The following is a 22,410-nucleotide window of genomic DNA, read 5'->3' as shown; positions in this document are numbered from 1 at the left end:
TACTTACAGCCTAAGTCTGCCTTGGGGTTGTAATGGCAGGCAGAGTTCAACAGCTACAACAGAGACATCATGGCCCACAAAACCTAAGATATTTACTATCTGATGAGTTACAGAAAAAGTCTGCAGAGTCTTACCCCAGCTGGTATCTGCTAGATCCATATCTGCAGCTTAGGTGTGATTTCTGTTGTTGGTGGGTTGATCCACCAGCACTTGGCTATAGTCAGATCAATTTCTGTAAGAGAACAATTTGGGGTGATATATTTTCTCCATCCCTGCCAACTAAGCCATTGTGGGTTCAAGGGCCCTTTGAGCCAGCACCAGGTTAGATGAGGAAAGATGCTCGTTATCATCTACAGGACAAATTTAACCTCTCCTCCAGACCTCCTGGCCATCAATTTTCCGAAGATGTTCTTTGAAATCCCTGACCAATTGGCCACCTTTTAGCTATTGCTAATGGACCAGTATAGGACCACCCATCAGGCTATCTCTCCTAATAAGTGGATAATTAGTTGTGTCACTTAAAGTCGTGATCACTGGGAAGTATTTTCCTTTGACCCTGTCATTCTAGGTCACCTCTGAAATCAGTCACTGGCTGGCCAGGTCAAGAGATTCAGAGCCGCAACATGGTCTTGGGACCATACACTTCATCACTTTGACAACATCTGTCTAAAGAAGACTTACAGAGCACATGGGCTTTGGGACTGAAAGCACCCTAGTTGTCTTTGAAGACAGTCACTTGCCTCACAGTGGCACCTCCTCAGCGTGATGTATGTGTGGCCCACAGAGCTCCACGTTATCCTCTTCCACCTCCCCACCTCCTTCCTCTTCCTGTGATGCAACTCCACCCAACTCCCCACTAAGAGATCACTTGCAAGAAGGATAGGGTCTATTTTCTGGAGGAAGAAAGCGGACATTAAAAATGGAGAATAAAGGGGAGACATGAAGGTGGCATGAAGGTATTTGGATGAGATATTGTTCAGTGAAAAAAGCAAAATATATGAGCTACATATACATATATGTACTTATGTATGTACATAAATACATATTCATTCATACATACATATTCATAAAATTGTATTTTTAATAATATGTGTCATATGCATAGTTTGAATACATTTCTAAAACCATGACAGGACAACCGGTGTGTGTGTGTGTGTGTGTGTGTGTGTGTGTGTGTGTGTGGTGTGTGTGTGTGTGTGTGTGTGTGTGTGTGTGCGCGCGTATGTGAGTGTGTGAGAGAGAGAGCGAGAGAGAGAGCGAGAGAGCGAGAGAGATGATACATATTAGCCTTTTCGTGGTTGCAGGTGAAGTGAGGTTGGGAGGGGTGAGGTCACTTTGGGGAGGTGGTGAAGCAGAAAGAAGGAAAAGATAAAACCCAAGACTAAGAGAGTTAATTTAGACTGAAATGAAAGCATCCATATTTTTGTCACATTTATTCATGAATTTAAAATTATGCAATTGTGTGGGTATAATATATATATATATATATATATATATATATATATATACACACACATATATGTATATATGAATACTAAAAAAGCTTTAAAAGGTGGTGAAGGGAATGCAGAGGTCTGGAAACGAAAGGAGCAGCTTTGCCTACTTCACAGTTTGCATTGGCCCATGTTAAGCATTGCCTGCTTTGGAGAGTTCCAGGAAGCTTGTAAGAAGCAAAAATAGTTTTTCCACTTAACATTTTACTTGTAGCCAAATTTCTTCACAGTGTATTATAAATGATTTAGGAAAGTTATGATAATTTTCTTATATAAGTGAAAAACTGCTCCATCCTGGTGCCCCCAATTAGAATTATTAGGATATAAAAGCAAATGTTAGCAAGCTTATAACAATCCTGTATAATAGTAAGACCCAGCCTTCATTTAGCTCTTACTATGTGCAGGCACTTTTGAAATCATTTTAACATATATTTACTCCATTAATCCTCCCAGGGAACCTCTGAGGCAAATACTGTTTTTAACCACATTTTCAGGATACAAGAAAACAGCACTTTCTTTCTAGGCTGTGTAACAAATTATCACAAACTTAGCAGCTTAAAATAACACAAATGTATTACCTCCCTGTATCCAAGGGCCAGAAGTCTGAGGGTCATGGCTTGGCTGGATCCACTGCTTAGAGACTCGCTTGGCTAAAATCAAGGTGCTGCCTGGCTGTGGTTCTCATCTGAGGCTCAGGGTTCTCTTCTAGGCTCATTCAGGTGTTGACAGAATTCTGTTTCTTGTGGCTATAGGGCTGAAGCTCTCAGGTCTTAGAGGCGGGTCCTCCTCCTAGACTGCCTGTAACATGACTGCTTCTCCTCTATCAGACCAAAAAGAAAATGCCTACTGCAGCTCCAGATCAATCTGACTTCCTTTTTCTGACCTCTTGGCCACCTTTAAAATGGCTCAGCTGATTAAGTCGAGTCCCCCAGGATGATCCCCTGTTTCAATAACTTAAAGACAACTGAGGGCTTCCCTGGTGGCGCAGTGGTTGAGAGTCCGCCTGCTGATGCAGGGGACACGGGTTCGTGCCCCGGTCCGGGAGGATCCCACATACCGCGGAGCGGCTGGGCCCGTGAGGCACGGCCGCTGAGCCTGCGCATCCGGAGCCTGTGCTCCGCAACGCGAGAGTCCACAACAGTGAGAGGCCCGTGTAGTGCAAAAAAAAAAAAAGACAACTGATTAGTGACTTAATCATGGGAACAAAATCCCATTATATTCACAAGTCTCTCCCGCACTCAAGGGAAGGGGATTAAACAGGATGCACAAGCCAAGGGCAGAAATCTGGGGGCCTGTCTTAGATCCCTGCCTAGTATAAAACCTAAGGCAAAGAAAAGAGGTATATCTTGCCCCACATCACAAAGTTAGAGTCAATGAAACTCGGCAGTCTGTATTTAAATTCCATGTAGATAACCATTATGCTATACTATGCAATGAAAGAAAAGAGTTTCAGCTCTCACCTTTTAGACATTATATTTGATGTCAAGAACTGTGAAAGGTATGAGAGTTTATCCTACTGGCGCACTAATTAGTTAGACTTCCACAGTTTCATGGGAACTGGAAGAAGACACAAGACTCCTGAATCAGAGACAAAGGACCATCTACTCACAGAAATAACAGTAGCCAGAGCATCAGCATTTGCACTGGTTTTCTGAGCCTCAGTTCCTACAGGGTGACACAAACAGGACCACGTGGTATCTACACATGCATTTGCTTGTGTTACAGGAGAAGAAAGTCTAGTTTAAGGAACCAGATTTCTTATACTGGGCATAAACTTGCCTGATGTTTGACCCAAAGGGAGATAATATCTTGTTATATTAGACAGTAAGCAAATCCACCTTCTAACTATGGGGAGATACTATCTATTTTCCAAATTTACTCAACAGCCATCCTTGAAAAGATAGTCCTGAACACAATCAGTAAAGATTTTGTAGCAAGGCGTGTGGACACATGAGAAACTCCATGGAGAATTGTTGCTCCACAATATTGACCTCTTGTTTCTATACCATCTTGGTTTACAGTAAATTTTTCCATGATTACTTTGGACTCTCAGATTAATCCTACTGACAGAGGCTGGGACAAAATTCATCCAATATGTCTCATAAGTTTTTAAATGAAATTTACTACCAATAATACTGCCAAGAGCAGCCTGATGCCAGTTCGGAGTATTGACTGCAAACATGTTCTCTAAGGTCCTAAATCCAACCAAACAAAATTTTACAAACCTTCGGGATCTACCTTAACAAACCAGGTGAGTTCCTCAAAGTTTTCTATTGACCTTTCCACTTGGTCCGAGGTGTTAATCCAGGTAAAGCAGGATGGGTTAGTGACTGTATATTGCTCAGCAAAGGGAAGTTCTAAGACAATTCTTTCATTTATAAAAACACTGGTAGTGAGTTGAAGATGACCTGAACACTTTCCAGGGCCAAGTTGGTATATCTGAACACTTGAGCTAAAGTCAAGAACACATTTCATACAGTGTTTTATAATTGGATGTCTCCCTCTTTGAGGAAATTGCCCACAGCATGCACATGAATAATGAGTCAGTTATCCCTCTGGAAGCTCCCCTTAGTCAGAAAAATAGTCTGATTTTTGGATGAATTTATGTATATTTTTTGAGGGCTACATGATCTACTGGCAGTGTTTGCTTAAATACTTGTAGATCTTTAATGAACACCCTTAAGGTTCCAGCGGCTGTGTATTGGGAAGGGAAGCAAGTTAGTACCTGTGTACCACACAAGGAGTGTAGCCCCAGGGATGCACGTGGGGACCCTGTGAAAAAGAGGGGGAAAAAGTGTTATTTAATAGTGTTAAAAGTGGCTTACACAGCAGTGACTTTTTAAGGTTCACCTTAATTCAGGACATCTGCTGCCCTATTTTCATAACTCTCTTAAATTTTTTCCTTGTTTCAATGTAAGGGCTAGGAGACTTTTCCAAAGCTGTAGGATTGGCCCTAAGAAATTAATTAGATTTCTTTGGGTCAGTTTGTCATTCTCCAGTATCTCACTGGGGCTGTAAGAGCCTGAACACAAAACTTCCTCTGTGATTTCCCACAGGAGTTTTTCTGTCTCAAGGAAATCTCCCTTAGAGGGCTAAATCTCTCTTATAGCAGCCAGGGTGAACAGAAAAAAGATAAGACTTTTTATAGTCATATTTGAATAGGTCTGAAGCTGGCATGATAGATTGCTGGAGGGGCTGATCTTTAAGACAACTCAGATGTTGTGATTCGACCTTAACAAGTATCAAATGCCCCATCCCCTCATCTTCCAAAAAAAAAAACCTGCCAGAGTTGTAATAAATTGCCTGGTTTGTGCCCACAAAAGTCACGAATTTCCCTTTATCAATACTCAGCATAGGTGCATGTCCCTGTGACTGTTGACTAAAAGGACCTTAGTAATAGTTTCTATAGAGGTATGGACTTGAGGCCGACCACCAAATTGGCCAGATTCATCCAAAGGAGAATTAGCAATAACCAGAGCCCATTACAACAGCTGTCTCTGAGCCCACATCTTGACTGTGGCTGTAAAGCACCTACTCAATTATTCCTCATTAAGAGGCAAGAGTGAAGGACCATTTTCTGTGCAGTAGTTGACTACACAATTTGGTTGACATATTTACTACATGTTCCCATCGACTTTCTCCAAATCCTGATAATTGGCCCCAAGTTCCTCATCCTTCATATTCCAAAATCCCATTTTTCTATTGACTATTTTATTGAAACCATCAAGAACTGTGAAGGATCTGAAACTTTACCTACTTGAAAGGAAACAAGTTAGCCTGTTACAGTTTCACGGACGCTGGCAGAGGGCATGGGATTCTGAGGCAGAGACAAAGGACAGTTTATTACACATACAAACAGCAGTGGTAGAGAATTAGCATTTGTGCGAATCCCCCAAGATTACAGGAAAGAAAGCCCAAACATTAAAAAAAAAAAATAACAGGGCTTCCGTGGTGGTGCAGTGGTTGAGAGTACACATGCCGATGCAGGGGACACAAATTCGTGCCCCGGTCCAGGAAGATCCCACGTGGCGCGGAGCGGCTGGGCCCGTGAGCCATGGCCGCTGAGCCTGCGCGTCCGGAGCCTGTGCTCCGCAGCGGGAGAGGCCACAACAGTGAGAGGCCCGCGTACCGCAAAAAAAAAAAAAACCAAAAAAACCAAAAAAAACCCACCACCAACAAAACAATTTTTAAAATAATGGTCTATGAGACAAGCTGACCTCTTTCCTGGAGAGAATTGCTACCCTTTTTAATACCTCACAGTAAATAAACCTATTTTTTGCCGTGGAAGGAGATTACCATCTCTATCTTGCAAGGCTATTCATTAAACAAAATCCTGGAAAAACAGCACAGAATAAAGGCAGCCTGTGCCTTTGCTTGTGAGACATGTTGGAAGGTAAGACTTATAGAGAATTGTCTCCAATATTTATTTACCTCCTTAATATATTATTTCCTCCTTTCAAATAAAAATGTACTAACTTTCCTCAAGAGAACATAAGTTTGCACATAGTATATATTTAGTAATCATAAAAGTTGCGAACATTTACTCTCTCTTAAGCAGGTGCTGGCTTACATATATTACTTCTTTAATCCTTACCACATCCCTAGGAGGTGTTATTATTCTTATCCCCAGTTTGAATATGAGCACACCAAGATACAGAGAGTAAATTAAAATGCGCAAGTTCACAGCTAAGAGGTGTTAAGACCAGCACCTGTGGCATTTGAATCCCCAGGACTTCTGACTTGCTAGCCCAAGACCTTGGCCTCCAAGCTAGAGCAGCAAGAAAATCACATGGACTTACGGCCGACTCGGCAACACGTAAATCTCTCAGCACTGGGTTGGACACGGGGTAATCCCTCCATGCATGGTAATTAATATTCAGTGCGCCTACTATCTTTTCTGTTCATTTTACAAATGCAGAAACTGAGGCTCAGCACATGTGAGCTGATCAAGCACTCTCAGATAATAAATACTGGGAACTTGGTTTTAAACTCAAATTTTAATGATTCTAAAATACTATGTTCACATGAAACACCTTGCTGCTTTTCTGAAGAAAAGATATTCAGGAGACATTTTAACATATTCCAAAATTTATTACAATTAGTTGAAAAGTACAGTAGAGCTCAAAATAAATTCAATAATTACATAAACATAATGGTATAATTAGCCTAATATTTATGCAAGTAATGTGATTTAATGTGGTTTCTTAAACATACCTGAAATTGGAAAGTATTTTTGCATATAATATTCGGCATCATAATAAACTTTGCTAACTACTTTATTACTATACTTGGCCATATCTATTTTGTTTTGAGTATTAATTCCGACTTGGGAAAATTAATGTGTATCACTCAAAGGAACTTAGATTTTATTCTGCAGATCAGTGTTTCTCAAAGATTGGTTAGAAAAGCACCAGGTGCTAATATGCTCAGAGTATCAGAACCTTTAGGAGTTTGAGCTGAGAATCTGCTCCTGTAAAAACATCCCCAGTGATTTTAAAACAGACAGAAAGACAACTTCTGTTTTAGGTGAGATGGAGCCATTGGCTGAACAATTAGCATTTTTGGTAGATGACTTTAGTGACTAGAAAAAGAATTTGAGGGGGACAAATTGGAAAGCAGGTAGACAAATTAGGAGGCCATTTATTCATTCACATGAAAAAAATCTGCTAGGTGATGGGTAAACACTGAAAAAAGCAGACAAGTTCTTTGACCTCTTAGTGCCTCTATGCTTCCAGAAAATCAGCTAGGTAACAAAGAATTCCTTGTGTATTTTAAAGACAGTTTTAGGTACTGTAAGGGCAAATATACACTGACCTAACTGAGACTGGGGAACCAGGGAAGGCTTGAAGGAAATATTTGTACTTTGGCTGAATAAGTAGAAGTCATGTGGGTGAAGCCTGAAATCAGAGTGGAGCAGTTTTCAAGGTAGAGAAAACATAATCATTGGAAGCTCTAAGGCAGAAAGGAACATGGTGTTTTGGAGTAATTCAGTATTTTTAAGTTTTGGCTGGAGGATTTCTTTACCAGTACAATGTAATCATATAAATACTCTTACGAATTTAAGAATTCTTGTCATTTTTGTGTGGTACATTATAAATTATAGGGAAATTTATTTAATTAAAGTTTGTATTGTGAATGGGTTTTAATAAAAATCTTTAACAGCAATATGAACACAATGTATTTATACATATTTTAGGTAAATAATGCTGAGCCTTCGAGCCATTCAACAACAAAAGAGCATATTGTTTACTTTATTATTATTATTATTTTTGTGGTATGCAGGCCTCTCACTGTTGTGGCCTCTCCCGTTGCGGAGCACAGGCTCCGGACGCGCAGGCTCAGTGGTCGTGGCTCACGGGCCCAGCCGCTCCGCGGCATGTGGGATCTTCCCAGACCAGGACACGAACCTGTGTCGCCTGCATCGGCAGGCGGATTCTCAACCACTGCGCCACCAGGGAAGCCCCTATTGTTTACTTTAAATAATTATCTAAAAAAAATATAAGAATAATATAGTAATAAACAATATATATGTATGGATTATTTTAGGGAGTTAGGACTGGGTATATAATAAGATGTAAATTGAAATATAATTATATTGTATGGTATCTAATATAGATAAAATGCCTTCATAAGCTGTTGTTTGGATTTCTTGCCTTATTTGGCTAAAATAAATGTGTTTCATCTTAATAAAGTTTATATTTTTTTCTAAATAATGAGATAATAGAGAGAGTGTTAGAAGCACAAATAGCACATTAACACCACATGGGTGCATAATTTTACTCCTAAGTAATGTTTTAAAAAATATAAAGATAATAAGTCATTTTTTTTAGCCTTGTCACTGATTTTAAAAGTTGAGACATCTTGATGTGATGTACATGATTTTAATAATATGAATGCAGTTTATAATAAATGTTATCTATTCTATTTGAAGAATTATTATAAATTTTTGTAATTCAGCATCATTATTGTTAATGTTTTCTACCTTCAACCAAGAGTTAAATATGGAAATATATTAAACACATTAAAAAAGAAAGCAATTAAACAAGCTAATATGGCAAAAAGTGACACATAATAAAACAGTCAAATGAGTCCTTGGCTGAGTCACTGGCAAGTTCATCAGAAGTCAACAAACCTTTATATAGGTTTACTTAATATTCTCTCAGATTCCATGCTATTATATTTTAATGTGAAAATATATACAGTATTATCTGATTAATTAATTATCTAATTTTTGAAAAAATAAATTAAAGTAAATGTAGTTATAGACATGGGTCCAATGAAACATGTTTGCAACTCTATGGGTGTGGGGGGAAAATCAAAGACTCAGAAACACTGGACTATGGAGAAATGGAATTCAGTGCAGTGAGGTACAGCAGAGAGGGAGAGAGAAGGGGTTAGTTTTAAGAGACATATTAGATATTTTAGCGCTTCTGGTAGAAATTTTTAATGATTCTAGTCTTTTTTTCCTGTAAACATCATGAAACAATATAAGGCTATTAAACTGAAACTGACATAATCTAATTAGTTTCATTAAGACAATTTAAATGAAGATTCAAAAATGAATCTGTTAACTAAGAGTGAATAGAAGAAACTATCACAAAAGTTCAGGTAAAATTTGATGGAGGATGGACTTTTATGTTGGTGTGGGGATGAAGAGAATTAGAGTCAAGAAAAGTTATATTAAAGCATCTCTGCAATCATTCAGGTGTGAGAGAAAAAGGCATCCCAGATTTCTGGGGGTGATCAACAAATTCGATGTTAGTGATAACTTAGGAGGAAAAGAATGTTGAATGAAATGAAAGAGATGAGGAAGATTACTATTGTGTTCATAGTTGTCATTATTTTTTATGATGTTGTAGACTTGAAAATATATAAATGCTGATGGGAAGGGATGGGTACAGAGGGAGTCATTGAAGTGGTAAGAAAAGGAAATAAATGTTACTATAAAACAGAAATTGGTCTCATATAAGAATCTAACATTGAGATACTTCATCTACAATATTAATAAAATGAAAAAACAGGATGGGGACATATCAGAAAAAATTATATGGAGATGATAATTTCACGGGGATCATGATACATTGATACTCTCCCCAAATAGCTTATATTTTATACGTGTGGTGGGAGATAAGAGCAGAGAAGAATGTGTTGGAGATCTGAGAGGTGTGGAGAGCATTTTTCAAAATTCTTGTTGGTGAATATAAAGCTGGAATTGCATTGTTAAGGGCCCAGTTTAGTTGCATGATCAATAATTTATTTTTGTACCAAACTGCCTAATTGTGTAATTTTTCTCAGGCAGCACTCAGAAGTTGAGCTGTAGTCATGGAGAGGGTAGAGAACTTGAATGCCAACAGGACAGATTTTGTTAAAATGGTTTGACCACAGAACGAAGAGGCAAGATATTGGCATCAGTGATTGAAATTAGAAAAAATAAAAAGGCAGTAGTCGCTGAAAGAAATGATGACCTGAAATTTCTGTCACATATATTAGATTTGAGAATTGTCCTGAAATTGACAAAACCTGAAGATTGAGTGGATGAGTATGTATGTGTGTGTGTGTTGTGTGTGTGTATTTGTGAACACAACTCTATGTATTATATGTGAATATGGCTTAACTGAGAGGGAGCAACTGAAATTAAATTCTACTTAAAGCTTCTTTCTTGGGTGACTAGCGATATAGGAAGTAGGGGAGAAACTCCAACTTTCTTGGGGTTGGATTATGAGTTTAATTTTGAATTTGTGAAGTTTTATGTGTCTGTGGATACATCATTCTTCCTACTAGAAGAGAGAAGCCACACTGAATTTTGAACAGGGAAAGCTTAATATAAATATTATCTATACCTAGTCCTCTGAAAATGGAAGTTTACAGGTGATTTGCTAATAAGCAGAGAGAGAACACTGAAAGGTATAGGAATAAGAATTGTGAGGCACAGTCATCAAGTCATTACTCCCAGGTTGAGGTGGAACACTCATGGAAGAGTCCCTCACACACAACCCCCAGACCTGAGAAACCAGATCTCAATGGAAACGGCATGGCTTTGGCTCACTGAATGCCAGAGAAAACTGAGGCGGTGTCCTGGCAGAGCTTGCTGGAAATGGCCGTCTGTGGTTCTGGAACAAGGGGTCCACAAGGAGGTGCCAAACCTAGAAACTCTTAGCTGCCTGAAGTTTTGCTAAGCTAAGCTGATGGTTGCCCTGCACTGCAGGAACCAGGTGCTGAAAAAGTCATTTATTGAAGGAGCTGAATGACCTAGAAACTGCACCTACTGAGAGAAGGACCCTGGAAGTTAAATACCCATTTTTCCTTCACTGTTCTTGTGAACACCCTTACTGAAAAGGATTAAAATTGTGTCAGCCAACAAAATACAAATGTTTAAAGGGCCCAGCTCTATTTTCAGAGAAGGAAACAAAGGGTAAATTTGGAGCTGAGAGGTAATAATTTGATGAATGCTACAGTGGGATAGTAAAGTAATTAATGGAAGGAAACTCATAGCTGGGAAAAGGGTTAAGAAAGAACAAGAGTTTGGAGGTCATCAAAATATGAGTATTCTCCAATTATTTCCTTAAGTGACCACACACTTTGGCACATAAATACATATTTAAAGGTAAATCAATGGTTTTGACAGCTTGCCAGCTTACATTCTTTGTACTCTTCTAACTCATGGGCCAACAAACATTTTTTAAATAAAAAGGCTAGATAGTAAATATTTATGTTTTACTGGCCTTATAGTCTCTATTAGAACTATTCAACAACATCATTATAGTGCGAAAATAGCCATAGATGACATATATGCAAATGAACAAAGCTGTGTTTCAAAAAGCACTATTTATAAAAACAAGAGGTGGCCCAGATTTGGTCCATAGGCTGTAATTTCTTATTCCTGATCTATGACATTATAATTGTCTAATTACAAAGAGTATATATAAACAGAGTATTTTAAGCATAGTTAGATCAATCATCTCTTAAGTTATTTTTATTTGTTTTACATATAAACTCATTGTATATATTTAACTACATTAAGAATTCCTCTATGCCAAGCAATGTTTTTCTAATCTAAAAATACTGCATAAATTTTCATTAAAAATGTAACAATATTATAAAAGCATCGTTAATTTCATGAAACCATAAAAAGTACATAAAATAAATCTATATTTGATGCACTAAAAAAGAGTCATCAACATACAGTAAACATAACCTTAAGTAAAAATAAAGTCATGAAATTATATTTAGTTGCTTCAGATTTTTAACTGATGGTGTGACATTCAACTTCACTTAATTTTAACTTAGACACAATTCTTGAGAGAGTAGCAGATATCTAATACCACCACTCTTACTTCAATATTCAGAAATCTGGCCAAAAAGTTTAAATATTGGTATTCAGATTAAAAAAAATACATTAGAAACATTGATTTTTATAAATTAACTTAAAAATGTGTTACATATATTTAGATGTTTTATAGATTTTTCTTGTTAAAAATAAACTGTATAATTTATTTAAAGAAAATTTTATTGAACAAAATTTACTTAAATCTTTCAAAATCTGTCAGGCACACACTATAATCAAAGTTCACACAAAAAAATATTGGGTTGTGAAGGACATTTAGAAGTTAGGCTAAAAAGAATGAAAGGTCATCTCTGGAAATCATAATGAGTAAGTCATAGCATGGGTAAGAAAGATGAGTGTGTGCCGTTCAAAAGCAGCAGGTTAATCACTGTGTCAAGAGTAGAAGTTTAATAAGAGAATGGCAGGAAATAGGGTGAGGATGAACTGGTTGGTAGGTAAGGCACTAGACTTAGCAAAAGGTTATGGACTCCCTAACTAAGATGGCAGCAGAAGGAATAGTGACAATGGAAAGCTATCAACAAATAATGTTAATTTTTATGTGATTAATTGGCTGCGAGTGGTGGTTAGGGAAAGAATAAGTTAAATTTGCCTGCTTAGTTGATTTCATCTAGTAAATCTTTATTTCATCTTTATTAAATTTTTGAAGGTTGTAACATGTTTTTATTGACTAGAGTTGTGAACAGTTGTAATCCTTCCGTTATACATATATAGCAATAATCAAGTATCTGATACTGAAATAACTTACAGGCAAATTCTAATATTGAACACAGAATAGTTCTATCAGAACAATTAAAAAAAAAGTAAAACACTGAGTTTATCTCTGAGAATTTAAATTCAGATCATTAGTTCACAGTTTAGAAATCTGAGTAAGCCAACTTTAAGGTGACTTCTCATTGTTGAAGTTTGCTCTGAGGATGGATTGTAATTGGGAACTTCCTCTTGTCTCAAGCTATTCCTACATATAACACACTTTGGAGATTTTCATTTGAGGAAAATATAAAGTTTGAGAAGGGTGCATCTCTTATTGTCAACCTGCAAGAGTTGGAATAAGAAAGAAAATTTGACAAAATAAATGGAACTGAGACATAGAAGAAATGGAAGAGAAACAGGAAAATTTGGTGATTTGAAAGTCAAGGGAATTTCAAACTTGACAGTGTGAGTGGTCATCAGTATTAGACACTGAGAAATCCAGTAGAATGTGGATTATGAAAAACATTTATGTTTCAACTAGAGGAAACTGTATTAGCGGACATAATGAGAAGAGGCTCTATTTTACATGAGATGCACAAGGTTTGTGCTAAGTGAATCATGTTCAAATCCCCACTCTTTCATTTATCAATAGTGAGTCTTTGAGAGGATTTAAAAAAAATCTTCTTGAACTTCAGTTTTACCTGGAGGAGATAAATGTCAATAATAGCTATCTCAAAGGTTGTTATTAAAGATCCAATAATCTACTAGCATTGAATCAATTTGCAGCTCCCATTTTGAGACAATTAGTAGTGTTGGTGATGGTTCTGAAGATTAAGAACAAGACTTAGGATGCTAAATGAAAAGTGAGCAAATGGGGCCTATAAATGTAGAAGCATATTTCAGGAAGTTTGACATTTATAGGAAGGAAAGAATCTATTTAAGTTAAGTGGGGCAGGTTGGAGGTTGGGGTTCCAGTCTTCCAAGTTACTGTGCAAGGCAAGTATTTAAAGCAATAGGAAACTTCTTTGCATAAATCTCCAACACCAAGAAGTACTGCATGCCATTTATGTTTGTTAATCATCAGATACTCAGAGTTTAAACTGCCCTCCATAATACAGCATACAAAATAGTTAACATACCCCTACCTAACACTACTCTGAGCTTAATCATGCTATTTAATTGCCGAGCTTAATTTGAAAATTATTGTTCACAGCAATTAAGTAAATGCCCCAATTTCATTAACAGATTTTCTAATTAGAACCTGCAACATGAAAGTGCTAATGTTGTGGCTTCATTAGCTTTGATTTACTGTTTCTAATGCTACCTTTTTAAAAATTATTCTTTTCTTCAAATCTGAAACTGTGTTTTAGGTTTAATTATGTTTGGTTCTTGAAAATATCGAGGGATAATTATTCCTGGATTAAAGTATAGAGATATCTTATATTATAATTTCACTTTAGCTTTTCACATTAAACACATATTGGGACAAATTTTAGAGCCTCCTTGTTGTAGAATAGTTTAAAGCAATTAGTGAGAATTGCATTTGGCTTGAATTGTAAGCAAACAGGTTTTCCAAAATTGAATATGCTCCTTCACATATGGTATCTGATTGTAAGAGAGGGGAGGAAAAAAAAAAAAAAAGAAAAGAAAAAAAAGTTTGTTACATAAGCCAACTATTGCAAATTTCTTAAATTGGCAATTGAAAGGACAGAAAGGTGACTTAGGTTAGGTTAGTAATAATATTATGATCTAAGATAGTGCCATTAAAAATCCTCAAATGCAGTAACTACTGTTCGCTAATGAAAAGACTAGGGGATTGGCTTTTTTTCTTCTTGTTTCTGTCTTTGCCAAATTAAAAGAACTTGCCTATGTGTTCAAGCAAGTATTGCTATGTAACTACCTATTAACGCATGATTACAGCAAAGCATGAAAAACATACTGATTTCATGACTTGGCACTAAGATGAGGCTCTGATAATAGGGGAATCATGGACATTATTGGTAAGATTGCAGTTGAGTGAGGAAAGCAGAGTCCAGAGATTGTCTAGTCTAACTCCATTGCTTATGTATATATGTATACATGTATGCATGTGTATGTGTCTCTCTGTGTGTGTTTTTATGGGTGTATGATATGTCAGCCACTATGATAAATCCTGGGGATGCTGCAGCAAGCTGTCCCACTATTATGTAGCAAGATAGAAAATGAGTAACTACAATAACTGATATTCTAAGAAATTAAGTGACAACTAATATAAAAGATATGGAATTGTATCCCTTGTCTTTTGTTTAGTATCATTTCCACTCCACCTACTATCTCTAACAAAACATCAAAAGGAAAACAAAAGAAAATATAATGTCAAAACAAAATACTGTGCTCCTTTTCTTTCTTTGTGATAAAGACAACTTGAATAAAAATAAATTTTACCAAAATACATTCAATGAATCCACCACAGCACAACACATTAATATATAGCTGAGTGAAAAACATAAGAAAGTGGATAGGGTCTACAGATAAATAACGTTATGTAAATTCACATACATATACACACACTGCAAAACATATTTTCCATGGAAATATATATTTGTAAATGTGTGTGACACGTTATAATGGCTGCCTAAAGAGCTTGTAGAGTGGAGATTGGTATAAATAAGGATAGTATAACACAGGAGGGCTTGTTCGTATAAACAAAATATTTTCACTGAGCAAGCTGATTAATTCTATTTTTCATATGAGAAATTGAGATGGAAAAAAGATTAAGTTAAAATATTACTATTAATATCTTAATTATTAAACTTTATATTTTTAGAGCAGTTTTGGATTCACAGCAAAATTGAGCAGAAGGTGAAGACAGTCCCCATATAACCCAGGTACCTACACACGCACAACCTCCCCCAACTGTTAAAGTCCCACACTAGAGTAGGCACTTTTGCTACAGTCAGTGAACCAAATGGAAATATCATAATCACCTAAAGACTAGAGTTTATACTAAAGTTCACTCTTGGTTTTGTACATTCTATGGTTTTGAGAAGTGAATAATGACAAGTATTCATCACTATAGTATTACATAGAATAGTTTCACTGCCATAAAAATCATCTGTGTTCTGTCTATGCATCCTTCCCTCTACCTTAATCCAGGGCAACTACTAACCTTTCTACTGTATCCATAGTTTGACCTTTTCCAGAATGTCATATTGTTAGAATCACACAGTTTGTAGCTCTTTCATATTGGCTTCTTTCACTTAGTAATATGCGTGTAACTTTCTTCCATGTCTTTTCAGGCCCTGATAGTTAATTTCTTATTTATTTATTTATTTATTTATTTTGGTATGCGGGCCTCTCACTGTTGTGGCCTCTCCCATTGCAGAGCACAGGCTCTGGATGCTCAGGCTTAGCGGCCATGGCTCACGGGCCCAGCCACTCCGTGGCATGTGGGATCTTCCCGGACTGGGGCACGAACTCATGTCCCCTGCATTGGCAGGTGGACTCTCAACCACTGCACCACCAAGGAAGCCCGAATTATTTTTTAGCACTGAATAATATGGCATTTTCTGAATTAATCACAGTTTACCTATCTTCTCATTTATTTGGGGGCATTGTCCAAGTTTTGCTAATCAAGAATAAAACTTCCATAAACATAAGTGTTTAGGTTTTGTGGGGACATAAGTTTTCACCTCAAAATGAATACCAAGAAACATGATTGCCAGATTATGTAATAAGATGTTCTTGGATTGGAAGAATCAATATTGTGAAAATGACTATACTACCTAAAGCAATCTATAGATTCAATGCAATCCCTATTAAACTACCATTGGCATTTTCCACTGAACTAGAACAAAAGAATTTCACAATTTGTATGGAAACAAAAAAAGACCCCAAATAGACAAAGCAATCTTGAGAAAGTAAAACGGAGCTGGAGGAATCAGGCTCCCTGACTTCAGACTAAATTACAAAGCTACAGTAATCAAGACAGTATGGTACTGGCACAAAAACAGAAATAGAGATCAATGGAACAGGATAGAAAGCCCAGAAATAAACCCACACACATATGGTCACCTTATTTTTGAAAAAAGAGGCAAGAATATACAGTGGAGAAAAGACAGCCTCTTCAATAAGGGGTTCTGGGAAAACTGGACGGCTAGAGGTAAAAGAATGAAATTAGAACACTCCCTAAAACCATACACAAAAATAAACTCAAAATGGATTAAAGGCCTAAATGTAAGGCCAGACACTATAAAACTCTTAGAGGAAAACATAGACAGAATGCTCCATGACATAAATCACAGCAAGATCCTTTTTGACCCACTTCCTAGAGAAATGGAAATGAAAACAAAAATAAGCAAATGGGACCTAATGAAACTTAAAAGCTTTGCACAGCAAAGGAAACCATAATGAAGACAAAAAGACAACCCTCACAATGGGAGAAAATATTTGCAAATGAAGCAACTGGCAAAGGATTAATCTCCAAAATTTACAAGGAACTCATGCAGCTTGATATTAAAAAAAAAACAATGCAATCCAAAAATGGGCAGAAGGCCTAAATAGACATTTCTCCAAAGAAGATATACGGATTTCCAACAAACAAACACATGAAAGAATGCTCAACATCATTAATCATTAGAGAAATGCAAATCAAAACTACAGTGAAATATCATCTCACACTGGTCAGAATGGCCATCATCAAAAAATCTACAAACAATAAATGCTGGAGAGGGTGTGGAGAAAAGGGGACCCTCTTGCACTGTTGGTGGGAATGAAAATTGATACAGCCACTATGGAGAATAATATGGAGGTTCCTTAAAGAACTAAAAATAGAACTACCCTATGACCCAGCAATCCCACTACTGGGCATGTACCCTGAGAAAACCATAATTCAAAAAGAGTCATGTACCACAATGTTCATTGCAGCTCTATTTACAATAGCCAAGACATGGAAGCCACCTAAGTGTCCATCGACAGATGAATGGATAAAGAAGATGTGGCACATATATACAATGGAATATTACTCCACCATAAAAAGAAACGAAGTTGTGTTATTTGTAGTGAGATGGATGGACCTAGAGTCTGTCATACAGAGTGAAGTAAGTCAGAAAGAGAAAAACAAATACCGTATACTAACACATATATATGGAATCTTAAAAAAAAAAAAAAAAAAAAAGGTTATGAAGAACCTAGGGGCAGGATGGGAATAAAGATGCAGACCTAGTAGAGAATGGACTTGAGGACACGGGGAACAGGGAAGGGTAAGCAGGGAAGAAGTGAGAGAGTGGCATGGACTTTTATATACTACCAGCTGTAAAATAGGTAGCTAGTGGGAAGAAGCCACATAGCACAGGGAGATCAGCTTGGTGATTTGTGACCACCTAGAGGGGTGGGATAGGGAGGGTGGGAGGGAGGGAGACACAAGAAAGAAGAGATATGGGGATATATGTATACATATAGATGATTCATTTTGTTATAAAGCAGAAACTAACACACCATTGTAAAGCAGTTATACTCCAACAAAGATGTTAAAAAAAAAGAGAAATAAATATTATTGATGAAGTAAAAAAAAAAAAAAAGAGTATATTTGGTTTTGTAAGAGCTGCCAAACTGCATTCTAAAATGGCTGCACCATTTTTCATAACACCAGCAATGAATAAGAGTTCCTGTTGCTCCACATTTTCACCACCATTTTGTGTCCTCACTGTTTCGGATTTTGGCCATTCTATTCTCATAGATGTATATTGATATTCCAGTGTTTTAATTTTCAGTTCCCAAATGACATATAATGTTGAGCATCTTTTCATGTGCTTATTTGCCATCTGTGTATCTTCTTTGGTGAGATGTCTGTTCAAGTCTTTTGCCCATTTTTGAACAAGGTTGTTCATTTTCTTATTGTTGAATTCTGAGTTTTCTGTATGTTTTTGGTGTCTTTTTCAGGAGTGTAATTTGCAAATATTTTATCCTTTTCTGTAGCTTGTGTTTTCATTTGCTCAGCTGTCTTTTGCAGAGCAAAAGTTTTTATTTTTTATGAACTTTTTAGTTGTTTTTTTCAAGAATTATGCCTTTAGTGTTATATCTATCTAAAAAATCCTTGCCATAACTGAGATAATCTAGGTTTTCTCCTGTGTTATCTTCTAGGAGTTTTACAGCTTTTTATTACATGTAGGTTTATGATCTATTTTGAGTTAATTTTTGTGAAGGGTATAAGGTCTGTGACTATGTTCCCTTTTTCTTTATTTTCTTTTTTGGCATGTGGATTACTAATTGCTCCAGCATCACTTTTTTTTTTTTTTTTTTTTTTTGCGGTACGCGGGCCTCTCACTGTTGTGGCCTCTCCCGTTGTGGGGCACAGGCTCCGGACGCGCAGGCCCAGCGGCCACGGCTCACGGGCCCAGCCGCTCCGCGGCACGTGGGATCCTCCCGGACCGGGGCACGAACCCGTGTCCCCTGCATCGGCAGGCGGACTCTCAACCGCTGCGCCACCAGGGAAGCCCCCCAGCATCACTTTTGAAAAGACTATATTTGTTCAATTTTATTGCTTCTGTCAAAGATCAGTTGACTATAGTTTTGTGATTCTATTCTGAGTTCTGTGTTTTACTCCATTGATTTGTCAATTCTTTCACAAGTACCGCAGTGTTTTGGTTAGTGTAGTGTATAGTAAATCTTGAAGTCAGGTAGTATCAGTCCTCCAACTTTGTTCTTCTCCTTTAATATTGTGTTGGCTATTCTGGTTCTTTTGCCTCTTCATATAAATTTTAGAATCAGTTTGTCAAAATAAGTTGCTAAGATTTTATTTGGGATTGCATTGAATCTATCAATTAAGTTGGGAAGAACTTGACAATACTAAGTCTTCCTATCCATGAACACAGAATATTTCTTCATTTGTTTAGTTTTTCCTTGATACCTTTCATCAGAGTTTTGTAGTTTTCCTCATATTTTTGTACATATTTTTTAAGATTTGTACCTAAGTATTTTTCATGCCTTTGGTTTCAGTGTTAGGGTAATGCTGGCTTTGTAGAATGAGTTAGGAAGTGTTGCCTTTGCTTCTATCTTCTGAAAATGACTGTTGAGAATTGTTAATATTTTTCCTTTAATGTCTCTTAGAATTCATCAGTGAACTCATCTGAGCCTGGTGCTTTCTGTATGGGAAAGTTGCTCTTTACTGATTTTGATTCCTTTAATAAATATAGGCCTGTCTATTCCTTCTTGTGTGAGTTTGGCAACTTGTGCTTTTAAGACATTTTTTAATTTTATGTAGCTTATAAAATTGGTGGGTATAGAGTTCATAATATTCCTTCATTATCCTTTTAATGTTCATTGGATCTCTCTAATGATGGAAACAGCCTTCTCCTAACAGATATATACTTTCCTTATAAGGATTCTGAGAGCCTTAATTTTATTATTTTTAACGTTATTATTTCTTATTTATAAATTATGTATAGAGAAATTGATTAACCTGTACAACCTAACACACTTAGCTATGACAGAGCTCATTTTGGTTTTTAATACCAAATTGGGTAAATGCAATACTAGAAGAGAATTGTAAGATATTTCCATGCCTGTAAATTATGAAGCAGTTGATTATAGTACTTTTTTTTTTTTTTTAAGTAGCTAGGTAGCTACCCTCATAGGTAGCTAGCCATGGCAAAGTGTATCTTGAAGTTAGAATATATTACAATAGAACAATGTCATAGTTACTAAAAGTAATTATTCCATGTTATAATGAATTGATTTTCTTATTAAACTAAAAGTAGTAAAGAATACAGTGATGACTTTATAAGCTGAAAGTACATTTCTTGATTTTAAGGTAACATTTACAATACTTAACTTCATTTATATAATTACTTATAACATAAATACTTCTCACTAACCTTTCAATTTTCCATAATTCTCATCTCATACAATTTGGCAAAAGTTCCATTTAGGACCAAACTGGAAAATAATTCAAATGTCACACTGAAAATTATCCTCCTTAAAGACACTCAAACAAAATTCTTGGAGAAGTTAGCACAGCTCGGTTTATTTCTGCTTTGAAGGGAAACCTTTCTCTTGTAGGAAGTAATGGGTGTATGTTGTGTCTTTTCCTTCCAATATTATGTCACATGTTGCTGCTCCTGACATACCCTAAATTGTCTCGCAAGACCATCCTCTCTTACATGGTGGGGTTCTTAGCCCTGGGTGGGGCTCTATCTCCAGCCCCAAAGTTGGAGCTACAGCTTCATCCAGTCGTTCAGAGCACTTCATTCTGTGCACAGACACAGACACACACACACAGTAGTGGTTAGTTCAGGGGAGCAATGTTGTCCTAAATGTGTCCAATCAGATAAATGCCTGGGACTGTTATTTATAACACAAGGAAGCTCTTTTTGCATGCTGGCTTTGCACCCAGGAGACTGAGCACTGAACTGTTAGGCCACCATATAAAGCCAGAGAAAGAACACACTGTAGGAGTTGGAGCTCTGAGAATCATAGAAACTGTTCTCTGATGATAATGTTTGAGTCCTAATTATAATTGTGTCTGAAACTAGGACTAAATACAGATTTTTTTGTCCATTCTTGAAGGGAAGTACAGAGAAAGAATGGGGCACAGAGGCTATGCTCTGTGGCTCTCAGTGCCTTTCTCTGAAGTATATTCCTTTCTGAGGCTGTTATTTCAGGCTAGGACCTACATTCTCCCTTGAGATAGAAGTTGTCTTCAGCAAACTGTGTCCCACAACTACCCTATTTGTTGTTTTATGACAATCACTGCTGCCACCTAAACGAATGTGGATAATATCAGATGGCCTTTGTATTGACTTTAGTGTTTGCTGCTGTCTTGAACCACCAATGGTGAGTCAGAGTACCCCAGAGCACTCATTTTAGAGTTAAATAAAATAAGTCCAGAGAAATTTTCCTTGTTAAAACATGTTTTATAAATAGGTTTAATCGACCTAATTTAAAGTAAACTTATAAAAGCTAAGAACTAGAATGAAATCACACAAAACATTTTGAGAACATTTTCACAAATTATATGCTCTCTTTGCACTCATAAGACAAGCCTTACATGGTTTAAATAAAAAACAAAGGATGCCTGTTTTCATATTTCAGGAATGATAGTGCATTCTGACACAAAAATGCTCTGTGTGATATGCCTAACATATTTGCTTTGAGTAAAACAAACAAAAGTAAGACACACAAACACAAAATGTGGTCTTAGTTGGTCCTAGTGGAATACAAAATTCAACACATAGACTTTTATTTTTTCCAGGTAAGAATTACCATCACCAGGATAATCTGTTTTACAGGAAGGAAACCAAGATCTACTGAGTGCCAAACTTTGTGCCAGATGACTTACATATATTATTTTGTTTAATTCTCATAATAACTCATTGCAGATATATATTATTTAACATATAGTGAGTGCTCTGGGCTGTATAATATCTAGCTGATGAAGATATTATTATCCAAAATGTTTATTAAAAGAAAAATTTCTAAAACATAGTTTAACTTCAGTTCTGCTACACATGATTAGCTCTAGTATTCATACTTCAAATTGGATATTTTGAAATGAATAGCCCTGGCAAATGCATTCAATAGCCATATGCCCTCTACAAAATTCCTACTCTATGTAATTACCAGTGAGGTTAACAATGCAGTCTATATACAAATTCATTTAATATAAAGACATTTGAGACCTATGGGAAAGATGGCAGTATAAAAACTAGCCATATGTATGTAATATGCATTATATATTATGTATTTATGTACTGTATCATGTATTCAGTGAAAAAAATCTTCATATAGGTGGGCCCGAGTAATTCAAACCCATATTGTTCAAGAATCAAGCATAGACTAAAATTATGTTTTTCAAATCACTAAGGCTGTGCAGAGTTTATGGTGCCATTAAAAAATAATGTAGAT

The sequence above is a fragment of the Kogia breviceps genome, chromosome 4, assembly GCF_026419965.1.
Source record: "Kogia breviceps isolate mKogBre1 chromosome 4, mKogBre1 haplotype 1, whole genome shotgun sequence".
Lineage (NCBI taxonomy): Eukaryota > Metazoa > Chordata > Mammalia > Artiodactyla > Physeteridae > Kogia > Kogia breviceps.
This window is presented reverse-complemented; position numbering follows the sequence as displayed.